Below are 18,632 nucleotides of genomic sequence, written 5' to 3'. Positions count from 1 at the left end.
ATGGTAGCTCCGCTAACTCTGTCAAAGAGCTCAGTAATCAGGGGTAAAGGATAACGGTTCTTGATGGTAATGTCGTTCAAACCTCTGTAGTCGATGCACGGCCGCAGACCACCATCTTTCTTTTTTACAAAAAAGAAGCCTGCGCCGGCTGGAGAAGAAGAAGGTCGAATGAACCCCTTTGCTAGGTTCTCTTTAATATATTCCTCCATAGAATGCGTCTCAGGCAGAGACAACGGATAAGTTCGGCCTCGAGGTGGAACCTTCCCTGGAACGAGATCAATCGGACAGTCCCATTCTCTATGAGGAGGAAGGATATCAGCAGAAGCTTTACTGAACACATCCGTGAAATCTTGATATGGAGGAGGTGGAACATCAGACGACCTGGGGGAGGAAGAACAGACAGGCAATACTTTAAACAAACATGTCTCAGCACAGGAGGAACCCCATGCCAGGATTTGCGTAGTCGTCCAATCAATTGTAGGATTGTGAAGACGGAGCCATGGAAGGCCCAGGACCACAGGATGTGTGGCTCTTGGAATCACTAAAAAAGAAATAAGTTCGGAATGAAGAACTCCCACTCTCAGACGAACTGGTAGAGTCCTTAAAGAAATAACTGCATCAAAAATTTTGCTGCCATCCACGGCAGTTAAAGAAATGGACGAAGGAAGTCTCTCGGTGGGTAGGGACCACCGTTTAACATAGGCTTCGGTAATAAAGTTCCCAGCTGCTCCGGAATCAAGGAGGGCAATGACGTTCCGATAACGTTGAGCAACTTGAAGCGAGACTGGGAGATTACAATCTTGAGGAGATGGAGAGGAGATCATTACTCCTAGCCGGCCCTCTCCTTGGCGAGCTAGGATTTGGAGTTTCCCGGACGTTGGGACAGGCATTAATGGTGTGAGACGGAGCTGCACAATAGAGACAGAGAAACTCGGAGAGACGTCTTCGGCGCTCAGCAGGAGTTAAACGGGAACGGCCAAGTTGCATGGGCTCATCTTTAGATGGTGACAGTTGACGAGGAGGAGGAGCAGAAGATTTTGGAGCAGATGATCTTCCACGCTCAGTTGCTCTCTCTCTGAAACGTAAATCCACTTTCGTGCAGAGTGAGATTAGCTCATCTAACTTAGAAGGTAAGTCTCTGGTAGCTAACTCATCTTTAATACGCTCAGATAAGCCATGCCAGAATGCAGCATACAGGGCCTCGTCGTTCCATGCCAGTTCGGATGCCAGGATCTGGAACTGTATCAGATATTGTCCTACAGTACGTGACCCCTGGCGTAAACTGAGAATCTCGGATGAAGCTGAGGTTACCCGGCCTGGCTCGTCGAAGATGCGCCTGAATGTTGACACGAAGGCAGTGTAGGAAGATAGCAGGGTGTCGGACCTCTCCCATAACGGTGATGCCCAATCAAGGGCTGAGCCACTGAGAAGAGAAATAATGTAGGCAATTTTTGTACGGTCACTGGGAAAATTGCCAGGTTGTAGCTCAAACTGAATCTCACACTGGTTGAGAAATCCCCTGCAGAATCTTGGAGATCCGTCAAATTTTGCTGGCGTTGGAAGATGAAGACGTGGAGCAGAAATGGGTAAGGTGGGTGGGGTTATAGCTGGAGTCACTGTGGTTGACGCACCAGACGCGCCTGATCCACGGAGAGTTGTCTGAATCCCATCCAGCCGAGTAGAGAGATCCTGGAGACAGCGGATGATGTGGCCCTGTGCAGCCTCCTGATGTTCTAGTCGGGCTGCCAGTTCTTGCATCGGCCTGGCCGCTTGATCCTGGTCTCCGGCTGGATTCATTAGGTCAGTGCTTACTGTCACAACTGAGGGCCTGAGCTGACGGGAGGCAGCCTCAGTTGTAGGGGCTGAGATGTACCGGAACCTGGGAGGTTGTATCAGACCCCTGGACATGTAAGTAACATGGATAATAACTGCCCGAAGGCGTGACCACGACAACTTGGATAAAAGTCAAGGATGTTTATTATGACAACTCCGCAACACAGCAGCAGTAAAAGAAAACGTAAAAGTCAGCAAAGAATAAATACAGTTCCTGGGTACTACAGGATGGCAGGAGCCACAGGGCACTGGTAGTGTGAGATAGTTCTTATGATCTTCTAGATGGAAAGTCCTTACCAGGCCCGACTGTAGCAATGGAGATAACCCAGGATTGTGCCAGCTGGTGTTCCAGGAAAAGCTGGGTTGCTGAAGATAAAACAGCTGCTGTGGATACTGGCTGGAACCAGACTGTTGTTAGCACGGAGTGGATACTGGCTGGAACCAGTTAAATAATAAATGAACTTGGGAGCGATGAAATATGAACTGAAATGTAGAACTTGAGAGCGGAGAAATAATAATACCGGTGGAGAGTGGTAAAGTGTAGAAAGGACACCGGCCCTTTAAGGGAAGCTGTACTCTGCTGGAAGCTGAGCTGGAAGCAGGTAATGTTGTAGCTGGAAACAGATGAATCCACAATGGATTGGAGAGTCAGGCTACACCGCAGGTGGAATGCTGGTGCGGGTCTCTATGGTGGAAGTCTTGAGACAGGAGCTGGAACCTGGAAGACAATCACAGGAGAGAGACAAACAGGAACTAGGTTTGACAACCAAAGCACTGACGCCTTCCTTGCTCAGGCACAGTGTATTTATACCTGCAGCAAGGAAGGGATTGGCTTGGCAATTATGCAGATTAAAAATACTGACAACAGATTGGAGGAAATGATCAGCTGACAGAATCCAAGATGGCTGCGCCCATGCAGACACTTGGAGGGAAGTTTGGTTTGTAATCCATGTGGTAATGAAAACAGTAATGGCGGCGCCGGCCACTGGAGACAGGAGACGCCAGGCTGACAAGTGCACATCCAACCACGCGGACACAGCGGAGGCCGCGGCTGACGTAATCGCCACTCTGACACTCTGCATGCAGAAGCTCAGGGACGGCGGCGGAGGCCGCGGGAGACGCCATGCCAGATGTAATAAGGCGTTACTGTGACAGCGTCCCAGAGAGACAGGAGAGGATACAGGAATGTACACATCAGGATAACAGATGGGATCCGGTCCTGGAGCGCTGAGCCAGCCTTAGGAGGCATCTGATGGGTAAGAAATGGCGTCCAGATACCCGGATCGTGACAGCTGATAAGGAAGCTACATTGGAATTTATCGTATTGAGCAGTGCTAGCAAATCAGGTGTCGGCGGTGTCGACAGTCCCAATTCTAGCCCCGCATGCACACCCCCAATAACCTCCTCTGGTGAATAACATTCAGCCTCAGACATGCCGATACGTAGTACCGACACACCCCAACCCACAGAACGTCCCAGCTAGGTGACAAGCCCACAATGAAGCCCAGAGAGAGGACACAGAGGGAGTATGCCAGCTCACACCCCAGCGCTCATATATCGACACAAACGATATATGTACCCAGCGCTGCCTTTGTTAAATTCAAGCCCCACATTGCGGCCCCCCTTTGGAAATGCCCCCCGTTACTTTGTAGAGAAGCGTGGAGGTCCTGGCAGTGTCTATCCCTCAGCCGCGTGTAGGGAGAAAATGGCGCCAGTGAGCTGGCGGGACGAAGCTCCGCCCCCTTCCCAACACGCTTCGGTCCGCCAATTTCAAAATTGAAAGAAAATGCCGTCGGGGGTCTGTAAAGGGTGCCGAGGCACCTACAATCTCTTTATGCCGCCCTCAACTCTAGTAACATGCCGCCCAGGGTGCCCCCTCCCAGCGCCCTGCACCCAGTGATATACCGTTGGTGATGTGTGTCGGAGCATGGAGCACAGCGTTGCCGCTGTGATGTACCTTTACTGAAGTATTCTTTCGTCCTGAAGTCTTCTGTTCTTCTCATACTCACCCAACTTCTGACTTCTGGCTTCTGTGAGGGGGCGACGGCGTGACTCCGGGAACAAGCAGCTAGGCGCACCAAGTGATCAATCCCTCTGGAGCTAATGGTGTCCAGTAGCCGAGAAGCAGAGACTTGAAACTCACAGAAGTAGGTCCTGCTTTTCTCTCCTCACTCCCACGCTGCAGGGAGCCTGTAGCCAGCAGGTCTTCCTGAAAATAAAAAACCTAACAAAAATCTTTTTCTAGAGAAATTCAGTAGAGCTCCCCTAGTATGCATCCAGTCACTCCTGGGCACAAAGTCTAACTGGGGTCTGGAGGAGGGGCATAGAAGGAGGAGCCAGTTCACACCCAGATTGTCTTTTTAGTGTGCGCAAGCTCCTGCGGATCCCGTCTATACCCCATGGTCCTTTTGGAGTCCCCAGCATCCTCTAGGACGTAAGAGAAATATAGATTAAAGTGATATCCCTGTGACACTCCCAGACTCCCTCACCTCCCCAGTCAGGTACCTGTGTTAGTAATATAGAGAAGAGTGACGTCACTGTGACACTCCCAGACTCCCTCACCTCCCCAGTCAGGTCCCTGTGTTAGTTATAGATATAAGAGTAATGTCCCTGTGACACTCCCAGACTCCCTCACCTCCCAGTCAGGTTCCTGTGTTAGTAATAGAGATAAAAGTGACGTCACTGTGACACTTCCAGACTCCCTCACCTCCCAGTCAGGTCCCTGTGTTAGTAATAGAGATAAAAGTCACATCACTGTGACACTTCCAGACTCCCTCACCTCCTCAGTCAGGTCTTGTACTTAATACAGAATAAGCTAGATACATTTTTGACGGAGCACTAGGGACTGACTATGTACATGTATTAAAATACCAATTATTTAATTTATTCAAATCTGTTAATTCAGAGGATTCTTTATTATCAAGTGAAATATTAGTGAAAATGTAAACCACAAGTTCGGACGACGTGCGGGATGCCGGCCGAACTCAGACTTTTTTTTTAAAGAGGTAATCACTTACAAGGCAAAACCATGCATTGTATGTGATTGCTCTTTTAAAAAACGTCCAAATTTGGACGGCATCCCGCACGTCGGCCAAACTCGGGCGGCACTACATCCCGCCCATTGTGCTCAAAAGATAGAAAAGTATTGTAATAAAAAAAAAGAAAACCCTGTGTCTAGTCCAAATGGAGGAACACAGTGCTGACACGACACAGTGTGATGCGCCCTGACAGGGCCATGACTAAGAATGTGCGAGCCCTGGGTGCGGCATTGCCGCTGCACCACGGCACCTGGAATGGTAACCTGCAGCCAGTTGCGCTACTGCAGAGCCATTCGGGGCGTCCAATGGATGTCTGGTGGATTGCTTGGGACGGGTGTGGTATGTTAGGTAGATTAGACTTAGGTCGACAGTGTCTAGGTTGACCACTATTGGCCAACAGTAAGTAGGTCGAAAATGTTTCTAGGTCGACAGAGACTCTAGGTCGACATAAGAAAAGGTCAACATGAGTTTTTTTTTACTTTTTTTGGTGTCGTTTTCTCCGTACAGTAACCGGGAATCCCAATTAGTGCACCGTGTCCCCTCGCATGCAAGGTTAAGGGCCCTACAGACTGGGCGACCCGCCGCCGAGCTGCCCGACCGCCGATACGGCAGAAGTTTCCTCATTCACCCCCCCCCCCCCCCCCCCGTCACCCGGCTCCCTAGCGATGCATGCTAATATGGACAATCTCGTCCATACTGGCCTGCATGCATAAGCGACGGGGCACCAACGATTAACGAGCGCGGGGGCGCGTATCGTTAATCGCTGGTGCCTACTCACTGCACGATATGAATGAGTTCTTGATCATTAACGAACGAGAACGTTCATGTCGTGCAGTGAGATCTGCCAGTGTGTAGGGCCCATTACCGTTCCTAATTGTAGTCCACGTGGATCGTAAAGTATGAAAAAGTAAAAAAAAATTAAGAATTTTTTTTTTTACAAATTCATGTCGACCTTTTGTCATGTCAACCTAGAACATGTCGAACTAAAGTCCATGTCGACCTACTTACTGTCGAGCAATAGTGGTCGACCTAGACAGTGTTGACCTACTTACTGTCGACCTAAAGACCGGATCCCCCTTAGGACATCCCAGGCAGTGGCTCTACTTCCCGCAGCTGCCTAGGCATGACATGACATCACAGTTTAGGGGGAGGGGCCTGGCACAGGGAGCACTGACACCCTGTTACAGCACTAATTAGCCAACCATACACGGGAACATATTCTTATGTGGAGATTACACAAAGGCTTGCTAATTTGTATATGAAAAATGGAAAACAGTATTATAGACAGGTCCTCTGTGACATTAAAGAATCGTTATATATTACGTGCTAGTAAGAGCGTCTATATATCTACGTACCAAAATCTATGAGTCCGTGGCTTGTTGCGGTGCCGTTGACGACGTTTCCATGCCGTTACAATGTCAACTGTCACCCCCTAGCATCTAATTGAATTGAGCCCAAAGGAGGAGATTGATAAAACCTTCTAACGAGCACAAGTGGTGGTTTTGCCCCAAACAGCCAATCAGATTCTAACTTTTCATTATATAGAATGTGCTGGATAAATTAGAACAAGAATCTGATAGGTTGCTATAGGCAACACCACCACTACATAAAGGGACAACCTACGTTACATAACATGTGGAAGAAATAATAAAGATTTTATGTTTTAACTCATATTCTACTTGACAATAAAGAATCCTCTGAACGAATAGGTTGTATTAAATTAATAAACTGGGTACTTCATATAGGTACATGTTCAGGGGTGATAAGGTACAAAAAGGTCGACAGTGGTTAAGCTCTATGGGTACAAAAAAGGTCGACACAAAAATGGTTGACATGTTTTTTGGGTCAATTGTTGTATATTTCATGTTATGAGAACACCATCAGTACAAACCTGTACCCTCGTCGGCTCACTTCGCTCGCAAAAGCTTACTCTTTCCATTAGATGTCCATATGGATAGTAAATCAAGAAAATGTTGGGAAAACGTGAAAAAAAAATGGTCCTTTTGTGTTGACCACTGTCACTTCGACCTTTTGAACCAGTCGACCTTAAACACTGTCGACTATTTGTATCGGTCTACCGATACATTGTGAATGTATCATCCAGATACCCGTTCTCATGGGCAGAGCCGCCATCAGGGGGGGACTGCATACAGATGGGGCCCGCTTGGTGGCCCTACCCGGTGGTGCCAATCACCTGCTGAAGCTGCACATGGACGGGATACACATGTCAGTGAGTGAAGTCACTCCGGCGGGGGTATACGCACACTTGCTGATGTATACTCACAAGGTGAGTTTTGAGTGAGCGCGCAGAATCTCCAAAGTAATATCACCCTGGACAGTGTACCTCTCTCAGCTGTGCACAAGTTTGGGAGGCAAGTTGCCCGGCTGTCGGCAGTCAGACGGCCTGTGTGGTAATGCAGCTCTTATGGACATGTTAAGTACAGACCCGCCGGCTGTGAGCTGCTCATCTGTGGCCACTGCGACTGGCTGCTGCTACTTGTGCATGGAAAAATGGGAGTTGTGATCAGGGACCATAGTGTGTATTGCCCTGGTGCCAGGACTGAGCTGTGCGATGTATGGGATGGGGAGGGTCTATATACTATACACTGGTATTATCCCCATGCATCACAGTGGTTGAAATGGGCTGGGTCAGGACAGTGACATCGATATACTTATCCATGTAGGGGCAATATTTACTAACTAAGGTCTGCCAGTCCATCTAATTATGGCAGGAGCCCAATGCTGGCTTAGAGGTGACAGGGAGTCCTGCTGTGTATGTGTAGGTTGGGGCTTGAACGCTGGCGGGGGGTGTAGCGCCACAGAGCACCTTGCGGGCTCAGTGGCTCGCCACGCTTGCCACAGGTTCTATTCCCGCACTATGGGTATTGTGGAGGGAAGAGCCCCTGTTGGCGTTTGATCACTCGGAATCCCGGCGTCGGCATAGTGACCGACAGGATCCCGTAGGTAGTACAACAACTTTACAGCCACAGTCCCAGGCCCCCACAATTTCTGATGGCAGCCCTGCTCAGGGGTAGATTTACTAATTATCACGTTCTGGACCTGATAATTAGTATTTATTACGGCAGCTGTAACTATGGTGTATTTTAAGCCTCTCTGGAAATGGGCTACACCCCCACTTGTGACTGATCACACCCCTAAGTATGGGCCCTTATCATGCCCGAGTCTGCCAGCACTGCAGACCCCACTGGAGACGAGTATGTTGGGAGATGTGTCAGATATCGGAGGGGACTGCTGCAATCCCTCCACAGTACATCTGGGGTTACCTAATATCATACTTGCCTACCTGACCCTCTCCATGAGGGAGAAAATGCTCTGTTCCTGGACTTTCCTGGTAATGTATGATTGCCATCACCTGTGGTGAAACACCTTTCTTATCAATTAACTAGCTCACCACAGGTGATGGCAATCATACATTGCCAGGAAAGTCCAGGAGCAGAGCATTTTCTCCCTCATGGAGAGGGTCAGGTAGGCAAGTATGCCTAATATTTGCAGCGATGCCAACATTTCGGTGGCATATCCCACAAATACTTAATGATAAATAGGCCCCTCTGGCCCTTGCACATGCTTCAACAATGTATGCCACTTTTCCTGAGATTAGTACATATATAAATGATGCATTAATAAGTCCTGGAAGGGCTTATGCTGAAACACGTTGGAATTAAATGAATGAGGATATAGGGATAATAAGAGAATCAGAGGAGACTTGTGGTGACCTGGATGGTGCAGGGACAATAGCTGGCTGGCTTTTGCTCATCCCTTCATGTTTGCTGGGAGCCTGTTACTACTCTTTATATCTCTCCTCTGCACAGAAACAATCACAACATAGCACAGAAAAGATACATTACCTCCGCCTCGCTGCCCGCAACGGCCTCACATTATAACACGTATGCAGTTGGTGGATATATGATATGAAAACCAGGGTTGTGCCTGACAGCCTACAAGAAAATGGCCGCCGCGGCCCTGCACTGAAGACACTATCGCTAAATAATGTGTTACTCTAGTAATTCCAGTGTGATATAAATTGTCGTATTTGTAGAACATAGTTTGTGTTTTAATATCTATTTGTGCTAAAGGGAGACGGAGATTTACATACTGTCCTCCTATCCATTGTAATCACACTACCTGCCCGCCCGGAGCGCAGCCGCTGGCACTGAGCATGCGCGTTGCTGTAGCAACCCCGGTGATGTCTCGGCGGCCATGTTGCATTGGGGCACTGGAAATAGCAGTCTTTACTAAAACTTAAGGCTGCACCAGAAAGGGGAGGTGCTGGGGGTTCTGCTGGTTATGTGAATATTGTACATGTCAAACTGTGTTGTGTGACATTGTTCATCATATGTATATAATCATGTGTTTGTGTGGTTACATATACATATGAATACTTAATTTTGTTTTCATATATTCTGTAACGTGCTGCTAAAAAAAACCCCTTCCAAATAATTACAATTCATAGATTTATTTTCATTTTAATAACCTATTGCAAAATAGGGATGTACTAAAAGGATGATCACAGAAAGGGATGATCGGGATGATTGCCTGTAGGGGATGTACTAAAAGGATGATCACAGAAAGGGATGATCGGGATGATTGCCTGTAGTTCCTATTCACACCTCTAGATGTCACTATATTTTTTTTACCTCAACTGAGAATTTACAAACTACAGCAAGCACATAAAGCTTTTAAATGATATACTCATAGTTAAAAAAAAATAGTTACAGCATTTATATTGTTTCTGCATCGGTTTATATCAACAAAGCCATATAATTAAATAAGGAAACCAGCATCCTAATATCAATATTGAGTCCTGGCACCCTCTACCATTTTCATACCTGGGACTGTTTTCTATGCGTTTCCAGTGGGATTATGGCTATATCTTTTTTATTTATGTGGGATGATCACGTTTTTAGCGCAAATATACATACCTGGGACTGTTTTCTATGCGTTTCCAGTGGGATTATGGCTATATCTTTTTTATTTATGTGGGATGATCACGTTTTTAGCGCAAATATACATACCTGGGACTGTTTTCAATGCATTTCCAGTGGGATAATGGCTATATCTTTTTGATTTATGTGGGATGATCACGTTTTTAGCGCAGATATACTTACCTGTCACTGTTTTCTATGCGTTTCCAGTGGGATTATGGCTTAATCTTTTTTATTTACGTGGGATGATCACGTTTTTAGCGCAGATATACATACCTGGGACTGTTTTCTATGCGTTTCCAGTGGGATGATGGCTATATCTTTTTTATTTATGTGGGATGATCACGTTTTTAGCGCAGATATACTTACCTGTCACTGTTTTCTATGCGTTTCCAGTGGGATTATGCCTTAATCTTTTTTATTTACGTGGGATGATCACGTTTTTAGCGCAGATATACATACCTGGGACTGTTTTCTATGCGTTTCCAGTGGGATGATGGCTATATCTTTTTTATTTACGTGGGATGATCACATTTTTAGCGCAAAAATACATACCTGGGACTGTTTTCTATGCGTTTCCAGTAGGATAATGGCTATATCTTTTTGATTTATGTGGGATGATCACGTTTTTAGCGCAGATATACTTACCTGTCACTGTTTTCTATGCGTTTCCAGTGGGATTATGGCTTAATCTTTTTTATTTACGTGGGATGATCACGTTTTTAGCGCAGATATACATACCTGGGACTGTTTTCTATGCGTTTACAGTGGGATGATGGCTATATCTTTTTTATTTATGTGGGATGATCACGTTTTTAGCGCAGATATACTTACCTGTCACTGTTTTCTATGCGTTTCCAGTGGGATTATGGCTTAATCTTGTTTATTTACGTGGGATGATCACGTTTTAAGCGCAGATATACATACCTGGGACTGTTTTCTATGCGTTTCCAGTGGGATGATGGCTATATCTTTTTTAATTTACGTGGGATGATCACGTTTTTAGCGCAAATATACATACCTGGGACTGTTTTCTATGCGTTTCCAGTGGGATGATGGCTATATCTTTTTTATTTATGTGGGATGATCACGTTTTTAGCGCAAATATACATACCTGGGACTGTTTTCTATGCGTTTCCAGTGGGATTATGGCTATATCTTTTTGATTTATGTGGGATGATCACGTTTTTAACGCAGATATACTTACCTGTCACTGTTTTCTATGTGTTTCCAGTGGGATTATGCCTTAATCTTTTTTATTTACGTTTGATGATCACGTTTTTAGCGCAAATATACATACCTGGGACTGTTTTCTATGCGTTTCCAGTAGGATAATGGCTATATCTTTTTTATTTATGTGGGATGATCACGTTTTTAGCGCAAATATACATACCTGGGACTGTTTTCTATGCGTTTCCAGTGGGAAGATGGCTATATCTTTTTGATTTACGTGGGATGATCACGTTTTTAGCGCAGATATACTTACCTGTCACTGTTTTCTATGCGTTTCCAGTGGGATTATGTCTTAATCTTTTTGATTTATGTGGGATGATCACGTTTTTAGCACAGATATACATACCTGGGACTGTTTTCTATGCGTTTCCAGTGGGATTATGGCTTAATCTTTTTTATTTACGTGGGATGATCACGTTTTTAGCGCAGATATACTTACCTGGGACTGTTTTCTATGTGTTTCCAGTGGGATGATGGCTATATCTTTTTGATTTACGTGGGATGATCACGTTTTTAGCGCAAATATACATACCTGGGACAGTTTTCTATGCGTTTCCAGTGGGATGATGGCTATATCTTTTTTATTTACGTGGGATGATCTCGTTTTTAGCGCAGATATACTTACCTGGGACTGTTTCTATGCGTTTCCAGTGGGAAGATGGCTATATCTTTTTTATTTACGTGGGATGATCACGTTTTTAGCGCAAATATACATACCTGGGACTGTTTTCTATGCGTTTCCAGTGGGATTATGGCTTAATCTTTTTTATTTACGTGGGATGATTACGTTTTTAGCGCAGATATACTTACCTGGGACTGTTTTCTATGTGTTTCCAGTGGGATGATGGCTATATCTTTTTGATTTACGTGGGATGATCACGTTTTTAGCGCAAATATACATACCTGGGACAGTTTTCTATGCGTTTCCAGTGGGATGATGGCTATATCTTTTTTATTTACGTGGGATGATCACGTTTCTAGCGCAGATATACTTACCTGGGACTGTTTTCTATGCGTTTCCAGTGGGAAGATGGCTATATCTTTTTTATTTACGTGGGATGATCACGTTTTTAGCGCAAATATACATACCTGGGACTGTTTTCTATGCGTTTCCAGTGGGATTATGGCTATATCTTTTTGATTTACGTGGGATGATCACGTTTTTAGCGCAAATATACATACCTGGGACTGTTTTCTATGCGTTTCCAGTGGGATTATGGCTATATCTTTTTGATTTATGTGGGATGATCAAGTTTTTAGCGCAAATATACATACCTGGGACTGTTTTCTATGCGTTTCCAGTAGGATAATGGCTATATCTTTTTGATTTATGTGGGATGATCACGTTTTTAGCGCAGATATACTTACCTGTCACTGTTTTCTATGCGTTTCCAGTGGGATTATGGTTTAATCTTTTTTATTTATGTGGGATGATCACGTTTTTAGCGCAAATATACATACCTGGGACTGTTTTCTATGCGTTTCCAGTAGGATAATGGCTTTATCTTTTTGATTTATGTGGGATGATCACGTTTTTAGCGCAAATATACATACCTGGGACTGTTTTCTATGCGTTTCCAGTGGGATTATGGCTATATCTTTTTGATTTATGTGGGATGATCACGTTTTTAGCGCAGATATACTTACCTGTCACTGTTTTCTATGCGTTTCCAGTGGGATTATGGCTTAATCTTTTTTATTTACGTGGGATGATCACGTTTTTAGCACAAATATACATACCTGGGACTGTTTTCTATGCGTTTCCAGTGGGATGATGGCTATATCTTTTTTATTTACGTGGGATGATCACGTTTTTAGCGCAGATATACATACCTGGGACTGTTTTCTATGCGTTTCCAGTGGGATGATGGCTATATCTTTTTTATTTATGTGGGATGATCACGTTTTTAGCGCAGATATACTTACCTGTCACTGTTTTCTATGCGTTTCCAGTGGGATTATGCCTTAATCTTTTTTATTTACGTGGGATGATCACGTTTTTAGCGCAGATATACATACCTGGGACTGTTTTCTATGCGTTTCCAGTGGGATGATGGCTAAATCTTTTTTATTTACGTGGGATGATCACATTTTTAGCGCAAAAATACATACCTGGGACTGTTTTCTATGCGTTTCCAGTGGGATAATGGCTATATCTTTTTGATTTATGTGGGATGATCACGTTTTTAGCGCAGATATACTTACCTGTCACTGTTTTCTATGCGTTTCCAGTGGGATTATGGCTTAATCTTTTTTATTTACGTGGGATGATCACGTTTTTAGCGCAGATATACATACCTGGGACTGTTTTCTATGCGTTTACAGTGGGATGATGGCTATATCTTTTTTATTTATGTGGGATGATCACGTTTTTAGCGCAGATATACTTACCTGTCACTGTTTTCTATGCGTTTCCAGTGGGATTATGGCTTAATCTTGTTTATTTACGTGGGATGATCACGTTTTAAGCGCAGATATACATACCTGGGACTGTTTTCTATGCGTTTCCAGTGGGATGATGGCTATATCTTTTTTAATTTACGTGGGATGATCACGTTTTTAGCGCAAATATACATACCTGGGACTGTTTTCTATGCGTTTCCAGTGGGATGATGGCTATATCTTTTTTATTTATGTGGGATGATCACGTTTTTAGCGCAAAAATACATACCTGGGACTGTTTTCTATGCGTTTCCAGTGGGATTATGGCTATATCTTTTTGATTTATGTGGGATGATCACGTTTTTAACGCAGATATACTTACCTGTCACTGTTTTCTATGTGTTTCCAGTGGGATTATGCCTTAATCTTTTTTATTTACGTTTGATGATCACGTTTTTAGCGCAAATATACATACCTGGGACTGTTTTCTATGCGTTTCCAGTAGGATAATGGCTATATCTTTTTTATTTATGTGGGATGATCACGTTTTTAGCGCAAATATACATACCTGGGACTGTTTTCTATGCGTTTCCAGTGGGAAGATGGCTATATCTTTTTGATTTACGTGGGATGATCACGTTTTTAGCGCAGATATACTTACCTGTCACTGTTTTCTATGCGTTTCCAGTGGGATTATGTCTTAATCTTTTTGATTTATGTGGGATGATCACGTTTTTAGCACAGATATACATACCTGGGACTGTTTTCTATGCGTTTCCAGTGGGATTATGGCTTAATCTTTTTTATTTACGTGGGATGATCACGTTTTTAGCGCAGATATACTTACCTGGGACTGTTTTCTATGTGTTTCCAGTGGGATGATGGCTATATCTTTTTGATTTACGTGGGATGATCACGTTTTTAGCGCAAATATACATACCTGGGACAGTTTTCTATGCGTTTCCAGTGGGATGATGGCTATATCTTTTTTATTTACGTGGGATGATCTCGTTTTTAGCGCAGATATACTTACCTGGGACTGTTTTCTATGCGTTTCCAGTGGGAAGATGGCTATATCTTTTTTATTTACGTGGGATGATCACGTTTTTAGCGCAAATATACATACCTGGGACTGTTTTCTATGCGTTTCCAGTGGGATTATGGCTTAATCTTTTTTATTTACGTGGGATGATCACGTTTTTAGCGCAGATATACTTACCTGGGACTGTTTTCTATGTGTTTCCAGTGGGATGATGGCTATATCTTTTTGATTTACGTGGGATGATCACGTTTTTAGCGCAAATATACATACCTGGGACAGTTTTCTATGCGTTTCCAGTGGGATGATGGCTATATCTTTTTTATTTACGTGGGATGATCACGTTTCTAGCGCAGATATACTTACCTGGGACTGTTTTCTATGCGTTTCCAGTGGGAAGATGGCTATATCTTTTTTATTTACGTGGGATGATCACGTTTTTAGCGCAAATATACATACCTGGGACTGTTTTCTATGCGTTTCCAGTGGGATTATGGCTATATCTTTTTGATTTACGTGGGATGATCACGTTTTTAGCGCAAATATACATACCTGGGACTGTTTTCTATGCGTTTCCAGTGGGATTATGGCTATATCTTTTTGATTTATGTGGGATGATCACGTTTTTAGCGCAAATATACATACCTGGGACTGTTTTCTATGCGTTTCCAGTAGGATAATGGCTATATCTTTTTGATTTATGTGGGATGATCACGTTTTTAGCGCAGATATACTTACCTGTCACTGTTTTCTATGCGTTTCCAGTGGGATTATGGCTTAATCTTTTTTATTTACGTGGGATGATCACGTTTTTAGCGCAGATATACATACCTGGGACTGTTTTCTATGCGTTTACAGTGGGATGATGGCTATATCTTTTTTATTTATGTGGGATGATCACGTTTTTAGCGCAGATATACTTACCTGTCACTGTTTTCTATGCGTTTCCAGTGGGATTATGGCTTAATCTTGTTTATTTACGTGGGATGATCACGTTTTAAGCGCAGATATACATACCTGGGACTGTTTTCTATGCGTTTCCAGTGGGATGATGGCTATATCTTTTTTAATTTACGTGGGATGATCACGTTTTTAGCGCAAATATACATACCTGGGACTGTTTTCTATGCGTTTCCAGTGGGATGATGGCTATATCTTTTTTATTTATGTGGGATGATCACGTTTTTAGCGCAAAAATACATACCTGGGACTGTTTTCTATGCGTTTCCAGTGGGATTATGGCTATATCTTTTTGATTTATGTGGGATGATCACGTTTTTAACGCAGATATACTTACCTGTCACTGTTTTCTATGTGTTTCCAGTGGGATTATGCCTTAATCTTTTTTATTTACGTTTGATGATCACGTTTTTAGCGCAAATATACATACCTGGGACTGTTTTCTATGCGTTTCCAGTAGGATAATGGCTATATCTTTTTTATTTATGTGGGATGATCACGTTTTTAGCGCAAATATACATACCTGGGACTGTTTTCTATGCGTTTCCAGTGGGAAGATGGCTATATCTTTTTGATTTACATGGGATGATCACGTTTTTAGCGCAGATATACTTACCTGTCACTGTTTTCTATGCGTTTCCAGTGGGATTATGTCTTAATCTTTTTGATTTATGTGGGATGATCACGTTTTTAGCACAGATATACATACCTGGGACTGTTTTCTATGCGTTTCCAGTGGGATTATGGCTTAATCTTTTTTATTTACGTGGGATGATCACGTTTTTAGCGCAGATATACTTACCTGGGACTGTTTTCTATGTGTTTCCAGTGGGATGATGGCTATATCTTTTTGATTTACGTGGGATGATCACGTTTTTAGCGCAAATATACATACCTGGGACAGTTTTCTATGCGTTTCCAGTGGGATGATGGCTATATCTTTTTTATTTACGTGGGATGATCTCGTTTTTAGCGCAGATATACTTACCTGGGACTGTTTTCTATGCGTTTCCAGTGGGAAGATGGCTATATCTTTTTTATTTACGTGGGATGATCACGTTTTTAGCGCAAATATACATACCTGGGACTGTTTTCTATGCGTTTCCAGTGGGATTATGGCTTAATCTTTTTTATTTACGTGGGATGATCACGTTTTTAGCGCAGATATACTTACCTGGGACTGTTTTCTATGTGTTTCCAGTGGGATGATGGCTATATCTTTTTGATTTACGTGGGATGATCACGTTTTTAGCGCAAATATACATACCTGGGACAGTTTTCTATGCGTTTCCAGTGGGATGATGGCTATATCTTTTTTATTTACGTGGGATGATCACGTTTCTAGCGCAGATATACTTACCTGGGACTGTTTTCTATGCGTTTCCAGTGGGAAGATGGCTATATCTTTTTTATTTACGTGGGATGATCACGTTTTTAGCGCAAATATACATACCTGGGACTGTTTTCTATGCGTTTCCAGTGGGATTATGGCTATATCTTTTTGATTTACGTGGGATGATCACGTTTTTAGCGCAAATATACATACCTGGGACTGTTTTCTATGCGTTTCCAGTGGGATTATGGCTATATCTTTTTGATTTATGTGGGATGATCACGTTTTTAGCGCAAATATACATACCTGGGACTGTTTTCTATGCGTTTCCAGTAGGATAATGGCTATATCTTTTTGATTTATGTGGGATGATCACGTTTTTAGCGCAGATATACTTACCTGTCACTGTTTTCTATGCGTTTCCAGTGGGATTATGGTTTAATCTTTTTTATTTATGTGGGATGATCACGTTTTTAGCGCAAATATACATACCTGGGACTGTTTTCTATGCGTTTCCAGTAGGATAATGGCTATATATTTTTGATTTATGTGGGATGATCACGTTTTTAGCGCAAATATACATACCTGGGACTGTTTTCTATGCGTTTCCAGTGGGATTATGGCTATATCTTTTTTATTTATGTGGGATGATCACGTTTTTAGCGCAGATATACTTACCTGTCACTGTTTTCTATGCGTTTCCAGTGGGATTATGGCTTAATCTTTTTTATTTACGTGGGATGATCACGTTTTTAGCGCAAATATACATACCTGGGACTGTTTTCTATGCGTTTCCAGTGGGATTATGGCTATATCTTTTTTATTTACGTGGGATGATCACGTTTTTAGCGCAAATATACATACCTGGGACTGTTTTCTATGCGTTTCCAGTAGGATAATGGCTATATCTTTTTGATTTACGTGGGATGATCACGTTTTTAGCGCAAATATACATACCTGGGACTGTTTTCTATGCGTTTCCAGTAGGATAATGGCTATATCTTTTTGATTTACGTGGGATGATCACGTTTTTAGCGCAAATATACATACCTGGGACTGTTTTCTATGCGTTTCCAGTGGGATGATGGCTATATCTTTTTTATTTATGTGGGATGATCACGTTTTTAGCGCAAATATACATACCTGGGACTGTTTTCTATGCGTTTCCAGTGGGATTATGGCTATATCTTTTTGATTTATGTGGGATGATCAAGTTTTTAGCGCAAATATACATACCTGGGACTGTTTTCTATGCGTTTCCAGTGGGAAGATGGCTATATCTTTTTAATTTACGTGGGATGATCACGTTTTTAGCGCAGATATACTTACCTGTCACTGTTTTCTATGCGTTTCCAGTGGGATTATGGCTTAATCTTTTTGATTTATGTGGGATGATCACGTTTTTAGCACAGATATACATACCTGGGACTGTTTTCTATGCGTTTCCAGTGGGATTATGCCTTAATCTTTTTTTATTTACGTGGAATGATCACGTTTTTAGCGCAGATATACTTACCTGGGACTGTTTTCTATGTGTTTCCAGTGGGATGATGGCTATATCTTTTTAATTTACGTGGGATGATCACGTTTTTAGCGCAGATATACATACCTGTGACTGTTTTCTATGCGTTTCCAGTGGAATTATGGCTATATCTTTTTGATTTGCGTGGGATGATCACGTTTTAAGCGCAGATATACTTACCTGGGACTGTTTTCTATGCGTTTCCAGTGGGAAGATGGCTATATCTTTTTTATTTACGTGGGATGATCACGTTTTTAGCGCAGATATACTTACCTGGGACAGTTTTCTATGCGTTTCCGGTGGTAAAATGGCTATATCTTTTTTATTTACGTGGGATGATCACGTTTTT

At 43.0% G+C, this 18,632-nt stretch overlaps 1 protein-coding gene across 2 annotated transcripts in view; it reads right to left on the bottom strand.

The window, feature by feature from the left end:
- The window catches only part of LOC134983595 (zinc finger protein 271-like), a 44,579-nt gene extending 35,634 nt beyond the window's left edge, over window positions 1-8,945 (bottom strand). For both annotated transcript variants that reach the window (XM_063949261.1, XM_063949262.1), the window contains exon 1: window positions 8,738-8,945. The gene's annotated coding sequence lies outside the window, so the exon portion shown is untranslated. The remainder of the gene's footprint in view (window positions 1-8,737) is intronic.
- Window positions 8,946-18,632: the final 9,687 nt, after the last annotated feature.

The sequence above is a fragment of the Pseudophryne corroboree genome (genome assembly GCF_028390025.1).
Source record: "Pseudophryne corroboree isolate aPseCor3 chromosome 3 unlocalized genomic scaffold, aPseCor3.hap2 SUPER_3_unloc_2, whole genome shotgun sequence".
Taxonomy (NCBI): Eukaryota; Metazoa; Chordata; class Amphibia; order Anura; family Myobatrachidae; genus Pseudophryne; species Pseudophryne corroboree.
Note: the sequence above shows the minus strand (reverse complement) of the source record. Positions and strands in the feature narration are given on the sequence as shown.